The following is a 24,568-nucleotide window of genomic DNA, read 5'->3' on the forward strand; positions in this document are numbered from 1 at the left end:
TAGAGATAATGATACCTGCAATGTTTAATCAGTGTTGCTATTAGCATCAAACAAGATAATGTATGGAAAGAACTTGGCAAAACTTACCGGTATATTATTGTAAGTTTTTATTATTATTACTAGCCACTGTGAGTGATGCAAAGGTGAATCAGGTTCAAACTCTCTTCTTGGGGAGATTAAGGACTAATAGAGGAAAATGATACATATGTCAATATCACATGCTGCCTGGGATTCTAGTTAAATACCATAAGATAGGGACTGTACCTGTGATTTCATTGGTAGAAGGAATTCCCAGAGGAGAAAAAGTTCTTCTATGAATACCAATTGACATAGAGTCTTCCACTTATCGTCCTGGAAAGTTGTCCTTGAGTAGTAACAGGATAAGTGCCTTCCTACCCAACCACCCCAGATATACCCTGGAGTGGCATTTCGAGCTGTCACCTTGGGCAAGTCACTTCAACTTTTTAAGTTTGAGTCCCTAGGCCTTAAAGGATGGTTAGGGTTTGTGTAAACAGGAGTGGCAATGGGGGTGCGGAAGGGCAGGGTATCCAGGCTTCGTGAGAAAATTAACTTCACTGAAAAGAAGTTCAAAATTTTTCAAAACTCAAATCTCTCAAGAGGGCTATAGTCTTTATAACTTTTGCCAAGAAAAATGACAGCTTAAAACACACACACATATACACACACACACAAATCCTCTGTTTTCCTTCAAGACGCACTCATAAAATAAGCAAGGGAAATGTATGTATTTACAGTAGTAGCATATGGGGTGACATGGAGTCCTAAAGACGCAGATGATAGACACTCATGGGCCCTTTTATATATGTATGAATATATGTATGTGTATGTATGTGTATGTGTATATATACATATATTTCTATTTATTTCATGAAATATTTCCCAGTTACATGTAAAAAATCCTTTAAAAAACATTTTATTTCTAAATTCTCTTCCTCCTTACAGTCCCTACCCCCTCTTTGAGAAAACAAGCAATTTCATCTTGATTATGCAAGTGAGATCATGCAAAACATATTTCCATATTAGCCCATGTTGCAAAAGAAAACACAAACAGAATAAAACAATATAAATAAAGAAAGGTTTTTGGCTTTTTTAAGTATGCTTCATTCTGTTTTCAGAGTTCATCAGTTCTGTCTCTGGAGATGGATAGCATTTTTCATCTTTGCTCCTTTGGAATTATCTTAGATCATTGTTTTTGTCAGAGTTGCTAAGTCTTTCACAGTTCATCATCCTTATAATATTGCTGTTATTATGTGCAATGTTCTCCTGGTGTTGCATGAGTTCATATAAGTCTTCCCAGGTTTTTCCTAAAACCATCTGGCTTGTCATTTCTTTTAGTACAATACTATTCCATCACAATTATATACCACAACTTTAGTCATTCCCCAATTGACGGGCACCCCCTCAATTTCCAATTCTTTACTAGCACAAAAAGAGTTGCTGTAAATATTTTTGTACAAACTTGTCCTTTTTCCTTTTCTTTGAACTCTTGGGTATACAGACCTAGTCTTGGCTCTGAACACAAAGCATGACCATTTTGCACTCAAGCCACATATGCCAACAAATACTGCTAAAAGGTGAAAATGGGTTGTGAGTGCAAAAAGTTTAAGAAGCTTTGCAATTCTAGGCTAAAGATTTCAAATTCCTTCAATTAATCCTTATATAATACCATCTTTAGAATTTTTTTTTCCTATACTAGTTGGTCTCTCTGTAATGCTTTGGTTCATCAGTGTCTTTCCTAGGATTGTAGCACTTAAAGCTGATCCCCGATGTGGACTCCAGTATCTCCCTCATTTTAGACATTATGATTAATGCAGCTTCTGACGGAGTTAGCTTTATAGTGGCCATGTCTCACTGTTGACTCCTATTGAGTGTGTAGACCTCTAAACCTCTTAGGTTTTTCTCATATATATTTTTCTCTCTTCACATCTCCCCTACTATGCCTTAGTATAAAATTGTTAGTTATTCTAATTTAAGTGTAAGACTACAATTTCCCTACTAAATGTCATCTTCTTAGATTTGATACACTGTTCTTCTTCATCTGACAGAGGTTGGCTTGTGTCACAGGGTTTAATCAGAGCCAAAGGAACCCAGTGCAACCCCTGCAGAGATATATTTAGATAGAGAAAATCTGGTATCTGGAGATTTCCATTTCACATCACCAAGGGATACTATGATTTCCACTTTTCAAAGGACCAGGAGGAGGGCCCTGGCAGGGGGTTCTGTCTCTACTCTCCTGTCTCCAAGAAGAATATTAAACTAGAATTATGTCTACCTCCAGGACGTCTACATTTGCAGTCTCAGGATATGATGCTCTTTTGAAGGGTTCTGAATTAAAGTAATTTTCCCTAGTTGTGCTGAATAGGACGTAGTCCTGTCTCAGACCAAGAAGCTTATTCTCAGGTTAGCTTCCTCTAACCAAATGCTTATTAAATAAAAGAAAAACATGGATAGGTAGTAAACATTTATCTAAGCAAGACAAAAGCAGACATTACATACTAGAATAGATATTTGACTTAGGGACAAGATAAAAGTCTCAGATCATCTAAGGAAAGAAATAAAACCATCAGAGAAATCAATCTTAGTAATCTCGGAGGGCGCAGGTACTAGGCATCAAGGGACATATTGTGGGGCCAATTTTCCTCCATGTCTGTCTCTCTGGGGACACCAACTGGACATTCCAAAGCTTACGTCTTTTCTCTCTGTATCTGTCTTGAACTCTGCTTCTCTCTTTGATAGTTGCTTCCTCATATCCATCCTTCACAGACTCATTTGCCTCTCAGCTAGTCAAAGTCACTCAATCTGCAGCACATAGCAACTGCTAGAGACTGCCAAATCTACCTAGGGTGGAGGTGGGGCAGAGGTATGCTAGTAAATCTTTAACAACCAGATCTCTGCAGAAAAAAAAAGTGTGTATGTCATTTTTTTAATCTGCATTATTAACACTAATACTTTCCTAAGTCTAGACAATTAATAAAACAACAAATCAAGCCCTGATTTGCATACTTGCCAATTGTTTTATGTGTAAATACTTACACTGAAAATGTAACAATTGACTTTCAGAAAACCAAACTGGCTCCACCACATCCCTGGGGTAAAGCTACATTTATGAAGACTACTTTGGACTCTTTCTCATTCAACTAACAAGCTAGCTATTCCTCCCAGTTTTTATTGTGTGTCTTTCTGAATGAAGTCACTAAAGTTGATGTTGAAATGCTATTGATGAAGTCTTCCTTAGAAACCACATTTTTGGAGAGACTAGGTGGTACAGTGGATAAAGTACTGGACATAGAGTTAGGAAGACCTGATTTCAAATCCAGCATCAGATGCTTCCTAGCTATGTGACCCTGGGCAAGTCACTTAACTTTCTTCTGCCTCAGTTTCCTCATCTGTAAAATGACGATAACAATAGCACCTACCCTCCATAGATGTTGTGAAGATCAAATAAGATTAATAAAGTGATTAACACACTGCCTGGAACATAGTAGACATTTTAAAAATGCTTGTTTCCTTCCTTCTTTCCTCAGAAATTAATCAATTGATCATTAAGTATTTATTAATTTAATCACCAGAGATCACCAGTGGTCATAGGACTACCTATTCAGTGATGAGGACCAAGAATAGAAAGTCACATGATAATCCAAGAAGTTCTGCTTTCTGCGGCAGAGGAAACTCAGGGAAACATCCAAGTTCTCTATGGCTCTCCTAGAGCTAGCTACTGCTATCCCCTATTCTACTCCATTTGTGGGTGTTAGCACTCCTCTCATTAGTCTGTGTGGCAGATGTGGATTCATCCAATTAGATTCCTATGCCTCATTCCCCAATCCACCAGAGAAATCTATCTTCTTCCCTTTGTTGCTGATTTTTAATGAATTCATTCATAGAAGCATGGCTTAATGTAGTCAACTACACAAAAGATTTTGTCCAGTTGTTTTCAGTCATGTGTGACTCCCCATTTGGGGTTTTCTTGGCAAAGATCCTGGAGTGGTTTGCCATTTCTTTCTCCAGTTCATTTTACAGATGAGGTAACTGAGGCAAACAAGATTAAGTGACTTGCCCCATAATAAGTGTCTGAGGCCAGATTTGAACTCAGCAAGTTGAGTCTTCCTGACTCCAGGCCTGACACTCTATCCACTGTGTCACCTAGCTGCCCTAAAATAACTTATATATGTGTATGCACTTCTCAATTCCTAATCATAAGAGTATAATGAAGCCCTTTTGACCCAGAACATACTTAGTTGCCAGTCCTTGGAGCATATGTGAACATTCCCTGTGTAAGCCAAGTAATCATGTGAGAGTTCAGGGTGGGGTGGAGGAGGGCTGGTTTCTGGCTGTACATTCACTGGTTTGAAAAGCTTGGAGGGTTGTTGAGCTGCAACTTCTCAGATGTATTAAAGGAGTCACTCGGTGGATCATCCTCTGCTCTCTTCCTTTTGGCTTTGAAGAGTGAGGATGACTCTGAGTTATCCAAAGATTGGGTAGCAGGCACCCTTTTCCCCCTTGGCTGTGAGCCTTGAGCATGTGGGCACCTCTGCCTCTTTTGTGTTTCTTCTTTCATGACCTTATGTGAACAAGTGTCCTGAGATGGAATCACTGAGTTGGTGACTGTGAGATCTTCACAAAGTACAAAACATCCTGGGAGGGCTTCAATGTGGTCGCTGAGATATGTACTAGAGCATCAGTGGAAATGGCTGGATAAGGACTGATAGTCACCTGAGGGAAGATAGCGTCATGGAGTATGACCCCTTGAGAAGTGCCAACTATGGACTCAATAAAGGCACAGACCATTAGAGCCCAGCTGGGATGCATACCTTAGATAACCCAAAAGGAACTAGGGGAGGACTGTACAAAGAAAGAAAAGGACTTCCCATACCAGGAGATGTAAGGTACCTCTTTGCTACATGTGTGCTTGGCTACCATTGCACCTTAAGTTTGAGCCCAGTCTCTCTATGGACAGTGTGTGTGTGTGTGTGTGTGTGTGTGTGTGTGTGTGTGTGTGTGTGAATATCTTCTCAGTAAATCTCTTTTCTAAACACTAATGGAGTTTTGCCAGTTATTAATGGGAAACACACCAATGGGGGCTCATGGATGAAAGTATTAGAAAAACTAGACCCTCATGGTTTCTTATACGTAGAGTGGTTGCAGTCCACTGCTACTCTGAGGACTATAAACTAACTGTGCAAGGGTGAATTGGGGGAGTAACCCTGGAAGGGACAGCTACAGAGCAAAAGAAATAAAAACCAAATAAATTAGCACAATTACTACACATGCTCCATGATGATGGTTCCTCTCAAGACTCTCTAGGCACACTTAAAACTCAGGAGTTCCAGGAACAAAATATGGAAGCTACCTGTCCACCTACTCCCACAAGGCTATTTTCATAGCCATAGCTCCCAGAGGGTCAATGTTTGATGGGAAAGACAAGGCTGGACCTTAGAACCTAGTCATTTCTTGATGTTTTTCTTTGCTTACTGTTCTGTCTCTGGCAGAGACTTTTACTTCTGCCCTCAAACTTCTTTCTGGCATGGCTGCTTCCTCAACTGGACTGCATGGGACCCTGATCACTCCTCTCTTCTCACTCAGAAGCACAGCAAGGCTCAAATATAGACTCATTCATCTTCTCTGTCATCTGTTCTCTTAAAAAGCATGCTTGCATGAACAACTCTGACCCTGCCCCTCCTTCTCTTCAGTTGTTTCCTTCATTACCTCACCAGACCCAAATTCCCTTTCCTGGCCACTTTACCCCTATAGTATTTATCTTCCTATTTCAGAAAACAAGCTCCTTGAGGGAAGGAATATTCTCATTTTTCTACTTTTATTCCTAGCACATTACACTGTATCTGGCACAAAGGAGGCACTTAGCAACTGCTTTTTCACTCAGTCAATCATTGTTGGAGAATCTACTGGGTCCCTAAGAGCTTAAGTGACTTGCTCAGGGTCACACAGCCAGCACAGTCAGAGGCAAGACTTGAACCTAGATCATTGCTCTACCTTCAAAGCCAGTTCTCTATTAACTACACTACACACATGCCCTCTCTAATACAAATGTAGAGAAAAGCAACAATATCCTCGTTAGTGTTATTCTGCATTACAGTGAGATGAGTATACTATAATATCATTTTCACTATAGGAGGAATTCAAAAGATCACCAGAGTCAAAAAATTGGGATTCTAGTCAAAATTATGTCACTTACTGGCTATGTGACCTTAAACAAGTCCTTTGACCTCCCTGGGCCTGAGTTTCCTCATACATAAAATGGGATGTGACTACATGATTTCTAAGATCCCTCCCAAATCTGAGTCCACGATTCTATTTATCTCACAGAATGACTGAAGTTGTGATTTGGCAAGATATTTTATGGGGGATTAATTCTATTTTAAATTCAATTAACATTTTGCATATAGTTTGAATTTTTAGGCCACTAAGCCAAAGGTTAGTGTTATTTTATGTGCCTGTGCAATGTGTTCTACTTGTGGGGATACAACTCTAGGTTGTAAGACAGCATTCCTTCTTCTCTTTTCTTATTTTGTTTCCTTCAGCAGGTAGATGGTGTGGTAGATACCATGTAAGACTTAGAGTCAGGAAGACCTGAGTTTGAAACCTGCCTTAGACACTGACTAGCTGTGTGATCCTGGGCAAGTCACTTAATCCTTCTGTGTCTCAGTTCCCTCAGATGTAAAATGGGAATAATAATCTGTTTCCCATGGCTGTTGTGAAATCGGGTTAACTTATGTAAAATGCTTTGTAAACCTTAAAGCTTTCTAAAAATACTCTTTTCATCTTCATCATCATCATCCTTTTCGAAGGGCAGGATGAGGAGCAACAGAAGTTGCAATGAGGCAGATTTAAGTTAGATGTAAGAAAAAAACTTCCCCCAAAAGAAAACTGTTCCAAAATGGAAGGCTCTGTGGCTTCCCCTTTGCTGAACGTCTTCAAGTGGGTAGGCACTTGTTTAGAAATGATTATGTAGGAGATTTGGATTCAGGTATAAGTAGTGCTGGATGGGCCCTGAGGTCCTTTTCTGCTCTGACATTCTAAAATTTTGTTTAGGGGACTGGGACGAAAGTGGGCCCTTAGCCAAATGGAAGAAAGGTAAAGGACAATGACCTTGTGTGCTTCCCTCACTCCGTAATTACCCGCTCTTATCCTGCCCTTTGTCTCACTAGCTATCCAGGGTACTTTTGTATAGTAGAGACTGGGGCTCCTTCCTGTCTCTTTCCTTCCCCTTTCCCCACCCTCATCATACCCAGCTGTCTTGGATGGCTCTCCTTGGGAACATTAAGGTAACTAGTTAATTACCTCTAGATAAATAGTTCTCAAACTGCTTTTGCTTGTGGTCTTTGCCATGAGGAACCGTAGCACAGTGAACATAGAATTCAGCAGTACTAATGGAAGCTCAATAAAAGTTGAATTCTTTGGAAATTCAAGGTCTGACATGTCGTGATGTTGGTGCATAAGTAGGCTAATCATATTTCATTAGTCTCATAGATACTATACTTGCCATACAATGTATACTGGATCAGAAAGATTAATATTAAACACAACTATTTATAAATTTTCTTTTACCTGCAATAACATATCTAAAATTTCATGACTCACCATACGGAATTCATGGAATACCTTACAGAACTCATTGAGAAATAGTATTCTAGATTCTAAAGGAATACACCTTACTTTTCACAGTTTCAATGAATGGATGTCTTTGTTGAGTCTTATTGGGTGTTTACTCTAACTTACAGCCAATATCTGAAGAACATCTTGTCAAATATCAAAACAATATCTTTGCCTACCTGTAATCTTTCAGGGAGGGAGAGAAGTCAGGTACTTCTTTCAAGGGCAGTTCTGATAGATTATTTGCAGGTTATGTAAAATGTAATGTTTGGCACCAGGCAAGATTAATACTTTCAGTCTGGTAGCCTACCTCCAGCAGTGAAAATTAAAGCTTCAGAACCAATGACAACCTCCTCTACGCTTCCTTTCTATTATGCGCCTGTTTGTAAGATGTAACTCCTCCCTGCCCTCAAATGTGTTCTACCTGTAACTGTTTATGTCCCAAGATTTTCTTACCTTTTTATTATTTGTTTAGCTCAAGTTCCCATGTTCCTAAACCTGAAGAATTGTAACAGCCTAAATATCATCTAAAAACATATAAATGTAATTTGCAAGACAGATATTGATGAATCCTTTGGGGTCTGCTTGATTTGGGACTAGTTAACAGAGTGTATGTTGAATGTGTCTATTTTTCCAGCTAAAAATTCCCCACAATTCTCCATCTTTCCTGAGTGTGCATAAGAGCACTCCCTTGGGTGGCTGGGCTCTGTCCTCTGCTTTTCCTCTGGCTCACTGATGGATCAGTGATTTTGACAACTTCCCATACTTCCCTCTTCTGGAGAATACAATCCATGAGAGATTAAAACTGGGACAAAGACAGGGGAAGAGAGAACCAGAAGGGATTTATATGCCAATCTACTGAGGAATAGTAAACCCTAGCAACCAAAGAAGAGTATGGCAGACCTTGGAGGAGATATGAATACCTGTTACTCTGCAGTTCAAGGAAAACCGCTAATCCAATTAAAGTGACTCACTGCCGTGTTAAGTTCAGAGTAATAATGCTAGCATTTATGTAGCAATTTTAAAGTTTGCAAAATGCTTTACAAAATATTATCTCATTTTATCTTCACGACAACCTGGGAGGTAGATTCAGATAAGGAAATTGAAACTGGAGGAGTCTAAATGATTTGCCTAGAGTCATAAAGCTAATAAGTTTCTTGAATCATATTTGAATTCAGATCTTCCTGATACAAAGTCTGGTACTCTATCCACTGTGCCCCTTAACGGCCTCTACATAACAGGTAAATCTCTAGATAATATCATCAGTACCATATGAGAGACTTAAAGTGAACAAATCCATTCAGGATTTATATTAGTAATAATTATAATAGCTGACATTTATGTAGCACTCTAAAGTTTGCAGAGGACTTTATATACATTGTTCCATTTGAATAAATGAGGATTTAAAAAAAAGAATAGCGAGTTCTTATACATTTGGAACAGATTAGATGGACCGTCTCAAAGAATAATTGTAAATGATTTAATGTCAATGTGGCAGGAGGTCTCCAGGGGAGTATCCCAGGGATCTCTGCCTTTGATGTTGTTCAGTTGGGTCCGACTTTTCACGACCCCATGGACCATAGATCATACTGTCCATGGGGTTTCCTTGGCAAAGATACTGGAATGATTTGCCATTTCCTTCTCTGGTGGATTAAGGCAAACAGAGAGGTTAAGTGACTTGCCCAGGGTCTCACCGCTAGTAAGTGTCTGAGGCTGGATTTGAACTCAGGCCTTCCTGACTCCAGGGCTAGTTCTCTATCCGCTGAGTCATTTAACTGCCCCAAATCTATGCCTGGCCCTATGTTATTTGATATTTTTGTCAATGGTGTGGATAAAAGCATAAAAGGTTTATTCCTTAAACTTGCAAATGACAAATATAGGAAAGAAGGCTAACCCAGTGTAAGACAGAGCCAGGATTTAAAAGGAACTTGACAGGCTAGACTCTAGCTGCTAGAGATTGAGTTAAATCTAATAAGAGGAAACTCAATAGGGATAAATATAAGTAAAGACTTGTACTTGGGTAAAAAAAAAAATCAGCTTCACAAGTATAAGATGGGGGAGGCCTGGCTAGATAGGAATTGTTCATAAAAGGATTTGGGGTTTTCATGGACTATGAGTACCATATGAGTCAATAGTGTGGTGTGGAAACCCCTAAAAAGCTATGCCGTCTTGGGATGCATTAAAGAGAGCTCAGAGTACAGGAACTGGGAGAGGATGTACACTGTACTCTGCACTGGTCAGACCTCATCTCAAGCATCTTTTTCAGTTCTGGGTGCCATAGTTTAAGAAGGGTATTGACAAGTTGGAGGGTGTCCAGAAGAGGGTGAAGGGAATGGAATCTGTGTCACATGAGAGGCAGTAAAGGCACAGAGCATTTCTAGCCTGGAAAAGAGAAAACTTGGATGGGGGAGAGGCACAGAAGTGTCATGAGGAGACTCTTTGTGTCTATTTGGTCCCAGAAAATAGAATCAGAATTAGAAGCTGGAAGTTGCAAAGAGACGAATTTAGGTTTTTGACATCAGGAAAATCTTCCTAACATATTGGGCTTTTCCTAAGTGGAATGGGCTCTTTCAATAGGTGTAGGATCTCCCTCCTTGGTGGTATTTAAGCAGAGGGTAGATGACCACTTTTGGGACGTGTCATCTAGTGGGAATTCCTTTCGTGTGTGAGTTGACTATTATGGTCTCCTACAACTCTGAAATGTTATGATTCCATGAGCCTTGTCATGGCCAACCAGCCAATGACCAGTCATTAATTAACATGCCAGACATTATACTTGGCAATGGAGATACAGATACAAAGGTGAGACAGACCCTGTCCTCAACAAGCTTGCATTCTGCTGGGAGGATACAACAGTTTTCAGATAAGTAAATACAAGATATATTTAAAATAAATACGTGGTGATTGGGGTTGGAGAGCACCAACAACTTGGTGAATTGGGAAATGTCTCTTGAAGAAGATCGCAGTTGAGCAGACCCTCACCAGGAGCTAGGAATCCCAAGAGGCAGAAGTGAGGAGGGAGAGCACATGCAGTGGTACCACGGGGGGAGATGGGAATGTTATATGTCAGAAGTAGCAAGTAGACCAGTTTGGCTAAAGTGTTGGGAGTATAAACTAGAGTGATGCTTAATCAGCCTAGATAGATAAGCTGTAGAGAGATCATAAAGTGCTTTTAATGCCAGAGAGCAGAGTTTATATTTTAACCTAAAGGCAATGCAGAGGCATTAAATCTTGTTGAGCAAAGGAGTGACCATGTCAGACCTAACCTTTAGGAATATCAATATGACAGCATCATAGAAAATAAATTGGAAAGGAAGGAGCCCAGAAACGCAGAGGCCAAATAATATGCCTGAGAAGTCTATACTTATTATAATACAAATTCTTCAAAAATTGTAAACCAATTCTTCATATAAAACCACGATTTTTCAGTAGTATAAAACAAATTCAGAAGAAAGAACAAATATTTCATCTGACACAGTATCAAAAAAATAAAAGGAATACATACAATGGATGGTTTGGCAGTTAAATAAAGTCCATATTCTACTATGATGGGTCCTTCCAGTATCAGTCAGGTCTTCTCATTTGTTAGTTCAATATCTATACACATGAGGGTCTAAACTAGGTTTGGTCATAGAGTGAAAGCAGAGAATGCATCAGAGATTAGTAATATTGAAGTAGTAGCATCAACAAAAGTTGGCAACTCATAATTATCTACTGTGAGTAATGGTTTCCTCATTTTACTGACAACTACTCTGACTCTGAGGCTGATCAGGGTTAAACGACTTGCCTGTGGTTGCACAGCTAGTGAGTGTCAGACTTGAGATCAGACTCTAGTCCAGTGCTCTATCCACTATGTCAAGAATTGAGAACTACATGGTTGTTGAAGTTGACATTGAAAACGACTGCCCTATCTTTTATCTCCATATTGATTGGAGCAGCCAATGAAATTGAGGTCCACCCAAAGAGATATCTCTTTCCCAGGAAAGTTGTAAGGAAGGGAATTTCGGTGGCAGATGCTGGAAACTTGGAGTCACAGGACTGACTGGTCATCAGAAGCGTGATGACGCCAGAACACCAGACTGATCTCCTGTCTCTTTCTTGGACACTTTCCAGGAAGAGGCTTGAAGTGAAAGACAACTCAGTGAAAGCACGATTGCTGGGAATAGTGCCGAGCACTGGGGGAGCACAAAACGTCCTTGCAAGAAAATTGTGGCTTGATGGGTCAAGAAATTCTTTGATTTGAGAGTCATCTGCTATAGTCTATACAAGGGGGAGTAAGCTAGAAGGGTCTTGACTCAGAAAGGCCTGGAACTAAGGTGCAAGGCCCAAAGCTATTCTGTTCCTAGGGCATGTAGATTCATATCATATTGAGTCCAATTGCACACACAAGAATGAATCAGAACAAGGCTTAAATCAGAACCACCCGTTAAGCCTCCACCCCTCACTCGGGCTCCTAGCTCCTTCCCCATAGCATCTCTACTCCACCCTCCTCTCCTGACCTCCACCCCTCCCCTCCCTTCACTGCGGCCTCATTAAGGCCTTTCCCAGTGCAAAGACACTGCATTTTGGGGACTGTTGGAGCGTTTGATATTTTCCACTCTGCGTGTCAAGGGCATTTACAGTCGGCGTCAGAATGTTATGTCGGTCTGAGGGAGGTACTTTGAAGTGTTGTGGTCTGGGCCACATATGCAGGCAAGATGTGCCTTCCCTTGATTCCTGGGGTTCTTGCTAAGCTCTTGTTCCCAGCATCATGTGACAATGAACATCACCACTTAACCCTTTACTCCTTGGTGTGGGCAGTTATTATTTTTTCTGAAAGGTGTATTAATTTCCTGCCCTATCTACTTTCCCCTCTGGAGAAGCTGACAGCTGCTGGGGGACTGTACTCCAGCAGGGCATCTCCTGGTGACTGTTGTAACCCACCCGGCACAAGGGCTCACTATGACTCTGTGTGTGTGTGTGTGTGTGTGTGTGTGTGTGTGTGTGCGTAAATGTATTTCCAGAGAGTACAAACAATTCCAAATGCATACATCTTAATGCAACACAGATGGTGAAGGAGAGGGGGACCTTGGCACTTTCCCTACAGCCTCAGAGGCAAGTCTGAGAACTGACAGGAAAGCCGGATGTTGTCCTCATCAAGGATCTCATGGTCAGTGGTGCACAACCAACTTCGGCAGCAGTAGAATCACAGAATTATAGAGCTAGAAGGAATTTAACTAGCCCCGAAGTGGAATTTGTTTTCCTAGTGCACTCTACTGATTAATAAATTTGCTGGTGGCTATTCAAGGACCCCTGGCCGGCATCCCATGCTGAGCTGGGGATTTTGAATGCCTTAAGAAATTAGAAAGTGACACATTTAAAGTCTAAGTGGGGCATTCTGAACTCCTTTGATTGAAGATGAGATTTGGTTCCAGTCCCAAAACTACCAGGCAGTGTTACTGGATAGGTTTAACCAGAAAAGTCTAGCTTTTGCTGACAGCATGGCTATACCACCTCTTCTATGAAACAGTTTTATATTGCTAATTCCAATCCCACTGCATTAAGGAATTTTTGCTCGAAGGTTGAGACATTATGAGGGCAGAGACCAAAATTCCAGGAAAATAAATATTACTCAGTAGAATAAAAGCAGGAAAGCTTCCTTTCCCTTTATCATTTGGGGAAGTGAATTGATCACAATATCTTTAATCCATTTCAGTCTGGATGAAAACTAGAGTGAGCTTCTATCATTCTCTGGCATTAGTCTCATTCACTATAAGGTGATAGTTGGTGACTCATGCAAAAGGAATAACTTTTATCTTGGAGTTCAGAGATCAAAAGGATGGAACAAAATGCTTTTGGAGTAAATTGTAAACTCTTTGAAGACAGAGATTAGGTCTTTATTTAATTTTTAAAAAAAGCAACTTGGACTTAGAGTACCTATCCCAGAGTTCTATACAGGACTTCTCTGGAAACTTTAATGGAGTCATGATTTCAAGGTGGGCACTCCCTCTGCCCATACTGTTCACAAACTTTCCCCGTCTTATTTTGTGAGGTCTGCATCTTCCCCCAAATCTTTCATAGATGATCCACCTAAAATAATGGAGGCCCAGCTATTATTCCTCTGAAATATCCAGTGGACTTTATTTTTAGTTCTCCCCCACTCTGACCTCATGACTGGACCACCTCCTTTTCTGGTCCTATATGTTTGTAATCATGTCAACTAAGGAGTATAGTAGATAGAGTGCAGGGCTTGGACTCAACAAGACTTGAGTATGGATTCTAATTCAGATGATTAGAAGCTATGTGACCCTGGGTAAATCACTTAACCTTTTTGTGCCTCTATATCTCATCTGTAAAATGGGAATAATAATGGCATGTACCTCACAGGGCTGTTGTGAGAATATAATGTCTTGACATAGGTAAAGCACTTAGTTAACCGTAAAGTGCTATATATAAATGGTATCTATTATTATAATGTCTTTTATGCCACTTTTTATATATGAAAGACAGCAAATACATTTAGATAATAATGACAACTGATCATTTGTATCTTATGCCACTTTTGAAGAGCAAGGCATCATCAATAGCCTGCCACAACCAACTTAAGTTCACTACACAACTTTCCTTTGCCCTTTGGGTAAAATCCAATGAATGAGAAGGAAAAAATTTAGTAAGTATTTACTCTGTAACAGGGAGGCAGCGTGGGTTCATGCCTTGCCTTTGATATCTACTGGTTGAGTGACTTTGGGCAAGACACAACATTGCAGTGTTCTAGGAAACACAGAGAAAGTGCCAATCATCACTTACAGATGAAGTTTCCTGGTGTGGGAGTTCCCTATTCAACTGAAATCACCAGTGCAGTCTATATGCCAATCCCTACCAAGCTCTTTATTAAGCACTATGAAAACAGTACAAGTATGTGAGGTGGTACTTGCCCTTATGGAGCTTACATTGTCACAGAGGGAGACAACATATGGGGTAGTGGCAGCTAGGAATGAGTGTTTTAGTCTGAGAAGTCACAGGCATGGCAAACTGGGACATTTGTTTAGTTGTTTTCAGTCCTATCTGACTCTTCATGATCCCATTTGGGGTTTTCTTGGCAAAGATACTGGAGTGGTTTGCCATTTCCTTCTCCAGTTCATTTTACAGATGGGGAAACTGAGGCAAACAAGGCTAAGTGGCTTGCCCAGGGTCACACAGCCAGTAAATGTCTGAGGACACATTTGAACTCAGGAAGATGATTCTTCCTGACTCCGGACCTGACACTTTATATACTGTACCACCTAGCTGAACACCTAGAATTGCTGAACAAATACGAAGAATAGAGTGAAGAACACTGATTTACTTGCTTACAAAAATAGCTTTGCCAATGCTTCATATTCTTGGTGCCAAATGAATGAATGAGTGAGTGGATGAATGAATGAATGAATGAATGAATGAATGAATGAATGAATGAATGAAAACACTTTAAGGGCTTCCATGTGCTAGACACCAGAATAAGTCTTGAAGATACAAATAAAGTCAGCAAGGTAGTCCCTGCCCTCAAGGAGCTTATAGTCTACCAGGAGAAGAAAATAAATAGGGAGTAGTGGCCAAAGAGCAGTGTTTTGGATAATGAAGTCAGAGAGAATGGGATTAGAGTAATAAGAAATCTGGTGGTGTTAATTTGATTACTATTCTCAGATCAAGAATTGGAAAGAGGATGAGGGTAGGGTGGGGTAGGCAGCATACCATGGAGATGTCAGGAAGTATGGTGGACGTGGGTAAGAGAAGGGAAAATGATCACCAATCATTTCCAGGTCGAGCCAAATACTGGAGAGTGGCAGAAATGGTATGAAGATAAATTTAGCCTGAAAATGACTCTTTTGTTCTCATAGCAAACATTATTAGACTTGGGGCAGGGGAGAATAACAGAGAAGGAGTTAATAGCATTTTTTTTATTAGAAAAGCAAAACCGTTTCATCTCGAAAGTTATCCCAAGAAGGTTAGAGGAAGGGGAGTTAATTGCTCTTGTTTTGGCCCCAGTGAAGAACCTTTCCGGTCACTGTGTCCCAGAAATGAGATGTTTGATGTGTGGAATTGTTTCCAAGACCCATGACCTCTGCCAGACCCACTCACCCTGTTGCTTGAACCCTGTTTTAAAGCTAGAATTCCTGCCCCAGCTCTTGGCCATGAGACTTAAGGACGCTGACCCATTCATTCCCTTTCTTTTCACATGGCTCAGGCCTTCCAAAGAGAATGACTTGTTTTGCCAACATGGTGCAGGGGAAGAAGAGCCTATTTTCCCATTGCTGAATGGATTAATCAAACACCCTTGGTTTGGTTTGGTTTTTTTCTTTTTTTCTGTCCTGCAAAATTGGCAGCTGTTTCTCACAGGAGAGGCGATTGGCAGCTACCCTGAGTCTAAATTGGAATTTGTTATGATTCAATCCACTCATAAACTTTACCCCCACCCTCAAGAAAAGCCCAGTTTTAAAGGTCAGAATTAATGAGGCTGAGATTTCTTTTTTTTTTTGAAGTTTTTTTTTTAAATAATAAAAACCATTGGTGGTCCTGGTCCTTTGCCTGCTCAACTAGGTCACTATTGAGATCCTTATCTCTCTTGACCTTTCTCCTCACAGTCTGTTTTTCTTTTATTCATTCACATTTGAATATTCTTGCCTTCACAAATAAGATCCTTCCTCCTCTCTTTCCTGATTTCCCTAGCACCCTTCAAGTCTCAGCTTCCAAAGAGGACTTTGCTGTTTCCCTTTAATGCTAATGCCTTTCCTCTACTTCCAATTCACTATATGTGTGTATACACTTATATATATATATATATATGTATGTATACACACACACACATACATTCATTTATATGTATGCATATGTATGTATATATGTATGTAGACATAGGTGTTTGTGATACAACAGTCTTCTATTAGAACATAGGCTTCTTGAGGCCAGGGACTGTTTTTGCCTTTTTCAGTATCCCCGGCACATAGTACAGCGTCTGGCCCATGGTAAGCACCATGTGAGTGGGCCCTGTATTCTAGGCCAAGAAAATGTACTAGGTAGTAAAGTCCAAAGCAACAGCTCCACCAAGTTTCTGTAAGGAAGAGCTGCCTAGCATTTCCTCAATTTAAAAAGGCCATCATTCCAAGGTATCAAATGGGTTCAGATTTTTCATAGTGATGGCACAAAAACTATTGTCCTTTGCTTGAATTCATATTCTCCTTTTCAGATTCTCTGTCCCTTTAATCATTTCGCATTCCTTCTCAGACACATCCCATTTTGAGGTAGAATGGAATGTCATGGAAGGACAATCCAGTCCTTGGGAATTTTCGAAAGGTTTTACTTTCACTGTTTCTACAATGCTCTTCACCTCCTCTACCATTATGAAGGAGTCCCTTCACAATGGCTTCCATCTTTCTACCTACTCTGATTCCCTTTTTTTCTTCTCTCTTTCTCTCCTCATTTTCGTAGCCTTCCCCTTCTTATTTTTGCCTCCTTCCTTTTCCAATGGGTCCTAGTGAGGGTATACTCCTGTAGACTGTGCTTTACTCCTTTTCGTTCTCTTTATTGTTCTCAAGATGGGGGACCTGACTGGTCCTGGGAGTCCTGGGTCTAGTAGGAGCCAATCAGGAATCTCCCTCGCCTGGGCATTTGGAGTCATGTTGGGGCAGTGATAGCAGCATGTGTGCAAATCTGACTCCTCCAGGGAAGTGCATGTAAATGGAGGAGAGGAAAGGAACTATACTGTACTTCCTTCTCACCTCGAGCTCTCCTTAGGAAACTTTTTTTTGTTGTTTTTATTCTAGTTTCCATGTTCTTTTAGACCATATTTTACAGATGAGAAAATTGTCAAAAAGAAAAAAAAATGACTTGTCTAAGATCATACAGGTAGTAAGTAACAGTCTGTATTTGAACCCATATCATCTGACATCAAATCCAACTCTGCCTCATAAAAAAAAGAAAAAGTCTTTTCATTTTAGCTTTTCAATTTTGCTATAAAGGCATTTAAGCCCTTACAACTTTAAAATTAATTGAATGCAATTTTATTTTCAAGGGCCAAACTACCACCACCACTACTGATCATGATAATAATAACCCCCTGAAAGCCCAACTCATCATTCATGAAAGGTAGAGGAATTCTAGCCAGGGGAGATGTACAATAGGAGTTTTATGTGCCCTGATGCTGCTGTAATGACTGTGAAGGCTGTCAGGGACCTTGAAATGCTGGCAAATTGAGCTCTGGAAATATCACTAATTGATTTAGACTCCTATCCAGTGTGATGCAACTTCTCTCAGAAGTCAAAGAAATAAATAAATAAGGGGACTAGGCTGTCCCTAATCAAAAATATTTGTAATAATCAGCTAAATAAGAAGGATTGTAAAAAGAATATCCTATTTTGTATTCTATCAGAATACCACCACAAAAGGGCAAGATAAACCAGAACAAATCAGAAATGCCAAAACTCTACCTACTGGAAATGTTTCAGTGTAGATGAGAAAGACCTACTTTAGTGCAGACAAACCACAAATGCTTGGGAAATACACTGAAGGTATGAAGGCTTTTATTATACATCAGTATTATAGAAATTTTTTTAAAAAATCTTTCTAGTTTCAGGCAATGGATTCATCCAATTTTTTTTCAATAGTAACTTCAACTCCAAGCCACATAACATATTGCTGATGAGTACAGGACCATTGTAAAAAATAAATTCATCCTTATACCAATCAGTTAATCAATAAGCTTTTATTATGTGCTTACTATGTGCCAGGCATTATGGTAAGTCCTGGGAATACAAAAAAAAAGGTAAAAAATAATCCCTGTCATCAAGATGCAATATGCAGATTTTATATATACATATATATATATATATATATATATACACACACATGTATATGTATAATATACTATATATTATGTATATTAATATATGCAGAGTATATGGAAATAATATGGGAGAAGAAGCAGTTGGGAAGACCAAGGAAAGACCTCCTACAGAAGGTGGGCTTTGAGTAGAATCTTAAAGGAAGCAGAAAAACTAAGAGATAGACAGAGGGGATAGAGCATTCGATACCTGAAATTGAGGAGCTACTAAAATTTGAAGAGATGAAAGGTAAGCAATCAAAGATCAGTGAAAAATCTTCAGTTAATCCAGATTCCAGAAATTCTACCTAATAGTGAAGCAGATAACAAAACTAATACTGATGTTTCCAATGAAATTTAAGAGAAGGGCCTTTTTAGACTGCATTTTAAACAGGTCTTTTTGAGTTTGATAGTGTGACTCCAAGCGGCAGATCAACTGTAACAAAACGAGCTGAGTCCAGCAAGCTGGAATTTGCTATGGCCATTACAAATGAACGCATTCTCCCACAATGTTTGACAGAAGGAATAAAAACATCTCAGTACCTGCACAGAACAGTGTATGTGGCAGTTGTCGACATGGTAAGAATTGTAAGAGGAAAGTTGGAGCTATCAAGGTGCAGCCCTGGCACATGTCTGTAAGGCAGATTTATAAAAGAAGGCCCACATCCATGGTATTTCTGAACCTAGCAGTGTAGCTGTGAAATGGTTCGTGCTTATGCTTCCAATTACAGACTGAAAGCTCCTTAATGATGGGCTAAGGTTGGAGCCCTGAGCCCCGTTGATAGAAAAGATCCCCCTATCCTGCGTAGCTCCATTGTGCCTTCATGTCAAAAACAAAGGAAAATCCAGAAAATAAATAAAAAGTCAACCACAGGTGTTTGTGAAAAATAATCTTAAATCTGACAAATGTATTCTTTAAAAGAAAAAAATTAAGAAAAACAGAAGCAGGAGTAAAGCTGGGGCAGGGTAAGGCCTTCCTGTTGATTTGTCCTGGCAGGCTCATTTCTCTCAGCACTCCTGATACTGAGGCCATTGCCATGATAAAATATAATCACACATACCTCCTAGCTTGTCCACTATATAGAGGTCATCCCTCATGGTCTGAAAGAAGGGAACTGCAGATGTGGCAGACACTGGCTACTGCCGTGGTTATACCACCACCATGGTATGATTGCCACTTCATTACCCCTGTCTTGAGAACTAATCTCAAGCTAGTTTCTCTCTTCCCAAACTGGGAAGAACTACAAGTCTTAGGAGGTTTTTGGCCAGTCAACTTGTTTGCCAAAGTCTGTTACAAAGGAATACTCCCAAGGACAAGCTTCACACCTCGCCATGGCAGGAATGATTTTGAGAAAGCTTTTGAAGACATAAAAAGGCACTGGATTATTATAACAACAACATCAAGCTGGTATGTACAATAGAAAGCTTGAACACTATCTCACCCAATTAAAGGTGACCAAAAAGAAGCATTTAGAAAGGAATCCAGAAAACAAAGCATGTCATAAATTCCATATTCCCTTAATGAACGATTGAAAACAAAAATCAAAAGGTTAAGGCAGGACAAGGAGTTAACACAATGCAAAGGATAAAATGAATAATTCCACATGATTCAAAAAGCAGAGGAGAGGGAGAATCTCTGAAGAAAGAAGGTGTGGAAAATATCTGATTACCTATACCAAGGGCCAAGTTCTGTCACTGCCTGTTTTTTATGGCTAAGAATGGTTTTAATGCTTTTTTTAAACACAATAAAATTGTATTTAAAATGTAAAAACCATTCTTTCATACAAAAACAGCCTTATTTGGTTCTGGGGCCATAGTTTGCTGACCCCCTGATCTATATGGATACCAAAGTACGATACAACAAAATACAAAGTTCAATACAACAAAAAAAGCAGGTTAAAACCGACAACTCATTCACCATTAAACGATAATGACAAAAGAATTTCATCAATGGAGGTGACTGGAACTCTAGCTTCTCTGAAAAACTAGAAACAGCGGGGCTGGATAATATCCATAATTATTGGCTCAAACGCTTCACAGTGGTACATGACTTATAATGAAGGCACATCACAAGCTTCCTCTTAGACACAAGCCCAGTCCCTCCCTTTCCTAACAGGAGACATCACATATCAACAACAAAAAGATGATCTCTCCAAATATAGGCCAATTCCATGTTTTTGTGCTTTATACAAATAATTCACAGCTTGTATCAACAAAACAGATATACATAAACACTTAAAAGAAAACAGTATGTTGGCTGAAGAGCAAAGGAGGAGGGCCAAAAAGTCCCTGGAGCACAAAGAGCAAATTTTCATTTATTTGATCATTACTGAGCAAGCTGCCTACAAGTGCCCTGACATCCACTCTGCCATTACTGATTACCATAAAGCCTTTGACTCAATTTAGTGCTTATGGCTTATTCATGTACTACAAATACATAAAACAGGTCCAAGTACAGTGAGAAGTCTAAAGTATTTAATGTCAAGACAGAAAACTGTTCTCTTTTTAAAGGAGGCTACCAACATTATAATGCTAAGAACAACTGATCTAAAATGTGGCATCTTTTGGGGAGACAAAGTCCATTACGGTTCTGCCTAATAGATAGCACCATAGTGCATGGAGCGCTGGTTCTGGTGTCAGGAATACCTAAACTCAAATCTAACTTCAGACACTTACTAGCTGTATGACCCTGGACAAGTCATTTAACTGCTCTCTGCCTCAGTTTCCTCATATAGAAAGGGATTAAGAATAGCACTTACCTCTCATTTTTTGAGGATCAAATGAGATAATATGAGTATTATCTAGCACAGTGTCTCCACAAAGTAGGCACTTAATAAATGCTTACTCTCTTCCCTAAATAGAAATGAGCATGACTTCTAAGTTAAAGAGGCAGTTTGTGCCAAAATATCTGATTAATCACTTGTATGTGGCTTCAAGTTATATGACTCCAGTGAAAAACATATTTAAAAGATTCTCTATCTCATAGATTCTTCCTCTAATAATATCAAAATGGCATCAAGACTCAAGAAGTAAAAATTGTAGTCTATTCCAGAGAAAGATAGAGACTGAAGGCTTCAAGCTGGAACTCAGAGGTCAAATTGAACCAATGAATATAGGCAATACTTACATATAGCTTATTTACCTCCAGGCAAGACACCCGGAGCAGAAAGATGTCCAGGAGATGGCTGTTGCTGTCCGTGTCAAAAGACTTATTAGGCATGCTGAAATCAAAGATCAATAGGAAAATCCAATTTAAAGCAATTAACACTTATGCAATGCCAGCCTTAACATATAATTTTGGTACTATGAAGTGAACCATAACATATTTGGAAAATACCCTAACAAAAACTTACACATTAATAATGAAACACAGGACCCATCACCCTAAGGCAGCCATGGGAATAGTAATACTTATTAATAATAGAAAGAATAGAATTTACAAATGTTCTCACAAGATGAGGTTTAAAATTTACAGAAAAACTTTTGGAAAAAGCAAATATCACTTTAACCAAGCAATAATAAAGACTAATGATAGGTACCTCCCTTGGATTTGTCCAATGTGCCTGAGAATGGTTTGCCTCTGAATGGAGCTTATGAAGTAACTTAGATCTAAGACTGGAACTGGAAGTCCCTTCATGGGCAACATTCATATGAATTCAACCAACAATAGATAAAGTATTGAACAAATGACTTAGTCATGCAGATTTGTTTAGAGATACCAAAGGTTCAAGGAAACAATCCAAGACTAGGTTATCAGCACCAGAAATTATGGACAGGTCATCCTCCAGGACCTCAGATTTGTTGATAAATGCAGATTTCGCAATGAAACAATGGGAATCACAACATATTGCTGAAGGATATGAAAATGTCATGCCTACAAAATGCCTAGCAAGACATGACATGGTATCTAGAATTGTACATCAGAAGCTCATTATCTTTCATCAACGAATAGACAACAAATTCCCATGCTACAAATATCAACCATAAATTATCCTTGAGAATTCAACCAATAAACCATATTAGAACCAGACCGCTATCACAGACTATTGCTCACAATTTCCCAGACATAACATTGGCTCATAAACTTTTTAAGCACAATGTTTTTAATACGTGTTACCATATCAAATCCTCATAATCTCTAAGCTACATTGAATGAAATAGTTTCAAACTATCAGGACATATCAGAAAAAAATATTAATAAATCACAGTGCCTGGAGCAGAGTAAGCACTTAATAAATGTTTTATCTAAAATCATGTGGGAACAGTATGTGGTGCATACTGTATCATCCCTGACATCCTATCTGCTATTGGAGTGTCCCAAAAGATACTTTCAGTGAACCTACTAAAGATGAGTTTGTATCCTAATATTTTCATTCAATTAAAAGAAATCAGGCACAAGTCTGAGAGCAGCAGTCTGACATCTAACTCAGAACTTTTGCAGCCTGACCAGCAACCTTGGTCCGAGCTTGCATCTCCCCCAAAATGGCAACTACTGTCAAGGATCAGCTGATTGTGGATGTCCTAAAGGAAGACCAGGTTCCCCATAACAAGACCACTGTTGCTGGGGGTGGTGCAGTTGGCACGGCATGTGCCATCAGTATCTTAATGAAGGATTTGACTGATGAACTTGCCTTAGTTGATGTAATAGAAGACAAACTAAAGGGAGAGATGATGGATCTCCAACATGGCAGCCTTTTCCTCAAAACACCAAAGATTGTTTCTGTCAAAGACTGCAGTGTGACTGCAGACTCCAAGCTGGTTGTTGTTACAGCTGGGGCACATCAACAGGAGGGAGAAAGTCATCTAATTTGGTTCAATGCAATGTGAATATCTTTAAATTAATCATCCCCAATATTGTTAAATGCAGCCCTAATTGCAAGCTGCTTATTGTTTCCAATCCAGTGGATATTTTGACATATGTGGCCTGGAAGCTAAGTGGCTTTCCTAAGAACTGTGTTATTGGAAGTGTTTGCAATCTGGATTCTGCCTATTTCTGTTACTTAATGGGGGAGAGACTTGGTATGCATTCTTCAAGTTGTCATAGATGGGTCCTTGGGGAACATGGAGACTCTAGTGTTCCTGTGTGGTGTGCTATGAATGCTGCCTGTGTCCCTCTGAAGAATCTCAATCCTACTTTGGGAATGGATGCTGATTCAGAGAATTGGAAAGAATTGACAGTGCTTATGAGGTGATCAAGATGAAGGGCCATACTTCCTGGGCTTGTCTGTGGCAGATCTGGCAGAAATCATTATGAAGAATCTTAGGAGAGCACATCCAATTTCCACCATGATTAAGGGCCAATATGGCATTAATGAGGATGTTTTCCTTACTGTCCCTCGTGTCTTGGAGCAGAATGGCATTTCAAATGTGGTGAAAGTAAACCTGAATTTGGAGGAGGAGGGCCGTTTAAGGAAGAGCACAGATACTCTTTGGAGAATCCAGAAGGAGATGCAGTTTTAAAGCCTTTCAATGTGCTGCCATTTTACTATCAAGAGAATGTGACAGTGGTGAAGGTGTTATGTGAGATGAGCTTTCCAAATAGGTCAAATCCTTCCTCTGCTTAGTGATTGAACACCAGAAATGGAAAACTTATGACCACACTCTAGTCTCTTCCTAAAGTTAGAAATGGGGACTAGTACAATATGACTACTATTTGTTAAACCCTGTTGTTGTTTGCATATGATGCTGGATATGACTTGTACAATCTCAATAGTTGGTGTCAAGCACAGCCAGCACCCCAGAGGTATATATGTAGGTGCTACAGGTTCCCATAGGTCCACAAAACAACATTCCTGGATACAAAACATCATGTAGCAGTAATGCTTTATTGATGCATTGATTACCTTTGTGTTCGCCTACATTAGGGCTCTACAGTATAGCTCGATACTCCATCTTTCCACAGGACCTGATTTTGTCTACATATGTATATGTATATATACATATATGTGTGTGTATATATACACACACATATATGTATATATGTGTGTGTATATATACACACACATATATGTATATATATGTATACATATATACACATACATATATGTATATAAATACACATATGTATACATCTATATCTCAAGTCATTTCTCAATATTCTTAATA

At 39.5% G+C, this 24,568-nt stretch overlaps 1 pseudogene; it reads left to right on the forward strand.

Annotated features, from left to right (window-relative positions):
* Positions 1–22,945: 22,945 nt before the first annotated feature.
* LOC110196965 (L-lactate dehydrogenase A chain pseudogene) lies at positions 22,946–23,923 on the forward strand (annotated as a pseudogene).
* The last annotated feature ends 645 nt before the right edge of the window (positions 23,924–24,568 follow it).

This window comes from Phascolarctos cinereus, unplaced genomic scaffold (assembly GCF_003287225.1).
Source record: "Phascolarctos cinereus isolate Bilbo 61053 unplaced genomic scaffold, phaCin_HiC Scaffold_5;HRSCAF=322, whole genome shotgun sequence".
NCBI lineage: Eukaryota > Metazoa > Chordata > Mammalia > Diprotodontia > Phascolarctidae > Phascolarctos > Phascolarctos cinereus.